Here is a 5538-nt window from a genome sequence, read left to right as displayed (position 1 = left end):
TGACACATGATCATGTATGCTCTATGAATCAGTTAAAGCACTGATGTAGCAGTTCCTGCAGAATAGAGCATTAATCTCAGACCAGCGGAAACAAACTCATCGTGATTACAGGGTGATGATACACTGAGTTCCGTAGATACACAATAGCCTCCCTCCTTTACCCTAGAGAGACTCAGCCCTCATCCACAGGACCTTTTTTGCTTATTAGTGAGCTACTTCCTGACAGGAGCGGTCGGGCTTCAGCAGGATGCAGGATGTGGTGGGGGCCGTGGTGAGGGGTGTGTGGTCATGTGTTTTTGTGTGTGTGTGTTATTATAAGAAGCAGCTCTGAGGCTTCACTGTTCACATGGGAAGTCAGTGGGGAAAATGGGCATCCACAGTTCAACTCAATACTGACCCCTTCCAATGAATCACTCTCATTTTCTTCTCATTACACAAGGCATCAGCAGACCCTCAGGATCAGAGCTGTGTGCAGAGCAGACACCTTCAAGTTTTAGTTTTTTTTTTAGAAGGGGGAGGAGTAGACAAATCCCCAAGGCAGATGGAGTTATATTTGTAAAGATCATTTGATGCACATATAAAAAGCTTAATTTGTCCAGTTAATCTTGGAATTGTCCTGTTAATCCTGTATTTGAATGGACTATGTGATGGGCATGCGACCCACATGACCTACAACCTTTTGCATTAAATTATTTGATAATGAAATTATGTTAGGGTTTGACATGCAGGCCAATATTTCAGTTCGGCTTGGTTATTATCAAGCATTTACTGCCATCTTGTGGTTAAAGATAGAAAACAGTGGCCTCTTTGAATAGACACTGCATTGTCGATTTAGATTTTTCTTGTCAAATTCATTTATTTTAAAAAGAACCTTTAAAATAAGTTATTGTTGTTTATACATTTTTACTTTTTTATGGTATTTAAGATCCTTGGTAGCCTATGCTTTTGGGTTTACTGTGTTATTTGACAATTTCACAAATAATTGAACACTTTGAAGACTATATTTTATATGCAAGTGACACAAACACCCAGCAGTCATTAATGCTATTTAAAAGCATTTTTATATTTTTATGAATTTTTAAAACTTGTCTATACAGCAATGTAAATAGCATTTGTCTTGACTTTGGTATGCAATTATTACAAAATGATACAGTAAAACAACATCAAAATCACCTCAGTGGTACTTGGGGAGATGTAGAACAAGAATCCGGTGGAGTTGTCAGAAAACAATTAGATTTTATATTTTTATGAATTTTTTAAATATGTCTATATTATAGCAATGTAAATAGCATTTGTCATGACTTTGGTATGAAATTATTAAAGAATGATACAGTAAAACAACATGACAATCACCTCAATAGTACTTAGGGAGATGAAGAACAAGAATCTAGTGAAGTTTGTAGAAAACAATTTGATTTGATATTTTTATGAATTTTTAAAATATGTGATACAGTGAGGTAATGAATAGCATTTGTCTTGACTTTGGTATGCAATTATTAAAGAATTATACAATAAAGTAGCATGGAAATCACGTCAGTGGTACTTGGGGAGATGCAGAACAAGAATCTGGTGGAGTTTGTAGAAAACAATTTGATTTTATATTTTCATGAATTTTTAAAATGTGTCTATATAGCAATGTAAATAGCATTTGTCATGATTTTGGTATGCAATTATTAAAAAATGATACAGTAAAGTAGCATGGAAATCACCTCAGTGGTACTTGGGGAGATGCAGAACAAGAATCTGGTGGAGTTTGTAGAAAACAATTTGATTTTATATTTTTATGAATTTTTAAAATATGTGATACAGTGAGGTAATAGCATTTGTCTTGACTTTGGTATGCAATTATTAAAAAATGATATAGTAAAACAAAAAGAAAATCACCTCAGTGGTACTTGGGGAGATGCAGAAAAAGAATCTGGTGGAGTTTTTAGAAAACAATTTGATTTTATATTTTCATGAATTTTTTAAATATGTCTATATTATAGCAATGTAAATAGCATTTGTCATGACTTTGGTATGCAATTATTAAAGAATTATACAGTAAAGAAGCATGAAAATCACCTCAGTGGTACTTGGGGAGATGCAGAACAAGAATCTGGTGCAGTTTGTAGAAAACAATTTGATTTTACATGTTTATGAATTTTTTTAATATATGTCTCTATATAAATACCATTAAACAAGAAGTGCCTAAAGTGTTTTTTAATCAGCCTGTTATTATCTATTAATTGACTGTGGTTTCAGTTTGATACGCGATCCGACCCACTCTTTAAAAAAAAAAAAAAAAAAGATTTGCAAATGTTTGGAAGCTTCATGGCTTCAATGCAATGCCATATAGATGCACAACAAATTTTTCTGCGTAGATGGCGTGCCCACGATTCTCAGAAGCGCATATGGCCTGACTGCAGTACCCTATACACAGTCACTTGACACTCCGGTCTAGTGGGTGGCAGATATATACACCATAAACTCATCTGATAATCACCATTAAATTGAATCAGAAGAAGAAATAGAACCTGAAAGAGGAGCAGAGGCCGAAGCCAGGGTAAGTTGTAAATTACATTTATTCTAGTCTAGTTACAAAATCATGGCACTTATATTTGCAAAAAATAAACAAAGCTGCATTTAACTTCAAAGAACAGTTAAAAAACGACCCTTTTCTTTTCTCTGACATATTTCATTCTTCTTCAGTATATCTCTATCTTTGCAATATTTATTCATACAATTTTTTTTTGCAATATTCCTTTGAATCTGCATAAGTATGGGTCTAAAGTTTCACTTTTCTTAGTATTCAATTGTTTATCTTTGATACCAAACAATTGCATAATATTCTCACAATTTCTGCCATATAAATACAATGACAGAAACAGTACAAGCAGCATATAGTATGTGATACTGATTTCAGTCAAGGGGATGGGTTTGGAACATATCTACCCATGATTTGCACCAGATTCTGACATAGACCAACATAGTTCGAGTCACGGCAATCAAGATTTGAGTGCACTACTTGGAAATGTGCGTGGTTATTGCACTTATTCTATATATAACAAGTTAAGAGAAAAACATTTTAAAATACTTAATCTGCTGTAAAAACACTTTTACTATTTTATTAGTAGGTGTTTATTATAATTTCTGTCTAATTACGGGAATATACCGTATGCACAGACCAAATGACCTAAATGTTATTAAAGTAGAAAGGAAACATTATATTGAGTTAGTTCTTGGTTTGAAAAAATATTAAAGCTTTTAAGTTATTTAAATGATGATCTATTACAGATGTCCAGTTCCAGAAAAATGTTTAAGCTCTTTTATGATGTTACCTCTCCTTATTCTTGGCTGGCATTTGAGGTGTGTAATGTTTTTTTGCTTTTAGTATAGTATTCATTGCCATGCCATCAGTGCTAATGTAGTGTCATCAATATCATGTATGTGTTAACTTTGTGTATTTAGGTGCTGTGTCGCTATAGAAATGTTTGGAATATTGACCTCAAATTCAAACCAGTATATTTAGGAGGAATCATACGCGGCTCAGGTAATGGGGAAATGACATGGTTACAACTAATCTAAATACGTCACATTAATGGTCATAGCTTTTTAGATATTCCAGATCTCTTAAAATTATTTAATCATTTTATTTCTTATGCACTAAATGTGGATCTCTACTTAGAGCAATAATCTTGTAACCGCTGAAGTATAATTTGTAACATACAGTAGTCAACTATGTGAAAATTTGTATTATTTACAGATGAGAAACCCTTCTCAAGTTTATTCTCTTCCTAGGTAACACACTCCCTGGATTGAACCCTAATGAACTTCTATACATGGTCTCAGATCTGATACTGCTGTCTAAGTATTTTGGAGTCCCTATGTTTCGACCTTCAGACCTTTCTAAGAAAGGTATTCAAGCTACTGCTTCTTAGGATCAGATTTATAATGCGCATTGCGAGCTATATATATATATATACTGTATATATATATGTAAGTGCGTGTTAAACTTTGGCACTTAACTCGTCAATCAGACTGTTGTTACAGTCTAAAAAAGAATTGATGTACTTCTAAGTGAATCACATCTCTTTTATTCTCTTTTTTTGTTTTCACGTTCTCTCTTGCTATCAGACTCTTTGAATGCGATGCGTTTTGTGACAGCTGTAGCAGAGAGGGACAAAGAGGGAGACATGCTGGAGAGGGTGTCTATAGAGCTCTGGAAGAGAATGTGGCGCACTCATCAGGACATTATCCAGCTTGCCTCACTCACTGAGGTATCTACAACTAAGATAATTGAGATGAATAATAAAAAAAAAGTATTATTTATTTTAGCACGAAGATGGAGACTGTCTATACTAAGCTGAGACAATAAAACAAACGTAGTTATTTAACTATAATTAATAGGATACTCTGGTGTCTTTCTGCTCAGGCAGGATTAAAGGCAGGTCTCTCAGCCAATGAGGTGGAGGAATTTTTGACTATTTCAAAATCTTAGCCAATCAAAGACAAGCTGAGGAGTGTCACACAGGAAGCACTGGAGTATAAAGTCAGTGAATTTTACTTGCACCTCTACACCCTCTGTCTTTGTAGTAGAAATATCATAAAACTTCCTTACACAGTTTTTCCCCATTTTTGCAGTGCTTTGGTCTTCCGTTCATCGTGTGTCATGTGAATGGGAAGGCTGAGGTCTTCTTTGGTTCTGACAAATTTGAGCTCATGGCTTATTTATTCGGTAATTATAGACTAAGGATGTAAACAATTAACCAATTAACCAACAATTTATCTAACTAATACCATTACTTAATTTACACATTTTATTTACATGTTTACATTTTCCTTTTTATTTTTAGAAAGGTTATTCCAATTACTGTCTTTATAAAAAAATTAAAAAATTATTTGAAAAGCAGTTATCTCTTGCAAGAAAAGCAAGGTAGTGTATGTTATTAATGCTTTGTCATTTAATATTCTGTGCTAATTTATGTCTACATTTTCCAGTCACGGTCTATATTTAGCACTATAATGTCATGCAGGTGGAAAAACTGACTACTGATTTAATATTTGAAAAAACTGAAATCATGGACAACTGCACGGGCGAATAGGAAGGAACAGGTGTTCTGTTTATTAATACTCTGATTTTTTTATTATATTTTTATATTTACCATACAATTTTCTTGATTTGTTGGGCTTTTTCTTGTTTAAAGTCATAAAATCTTTGGTGATGTACTGTTCATTGTCCAATCATTGTCTTTCTTTTGTGTTCCAGGGGAGAAGTGGATGGGGCCTTACCCTAACAAGCCCACAGCCACAATGTGATCACTACTCCTCCATACTCAATATCCATATCCAACAGCAAACACACACACACAAACACAAACACACATTTACATTTTTAGGGGACATCAGATGAAATAATCACTTGTGTAGGATTTTATTTTTTGCATTGAGTTAGGTTTCTGGTGAGTCTGCCAGCTCAAAGAGGTTGAAAATAAAACATACAGACAGTTTGTTATGGACTGTCTGAGTCTGAAACTGTGTCATCCAGTGAGCTGTTTC

The 5538-nt window shown here is 33.9% G+C and overlaps 1 pseudogene; it reads left to right on the top strand.

Annotated features, from left to right (window-relative positions):
• The first annotated feature begins 2642 nt into the window (after window positions 1-2642).
• On the top strand, window positions 2643-5158 carry LOC131549523 (glutathione S-transferase kappa 1-like; annotated as a pseudogene).
• Window positions 5159-5538: the final 380 nt, after the last annotated feature.

Source organism: Onychostoma macrolepis, chromosome 11 (assembly GCF_012432095.1).
Source record: "Onychostoma macrolepis isolate SWU-2019 chromosome 11, ASM1243209v1, whole genome shotgun sequence".
Taxonomy (NCBI): Eukaryota; Metazoa; Chordata; class Actinopteri; order Cypriniformes; family Cyprinidae; genus Onychostoma; species Onychostoma macrolepis.
The sequence above is the reverse complement of the archived record's forward strand: the minus strand, read 5'-3'. Positions and strand labels throughout refer to the sequence as shown.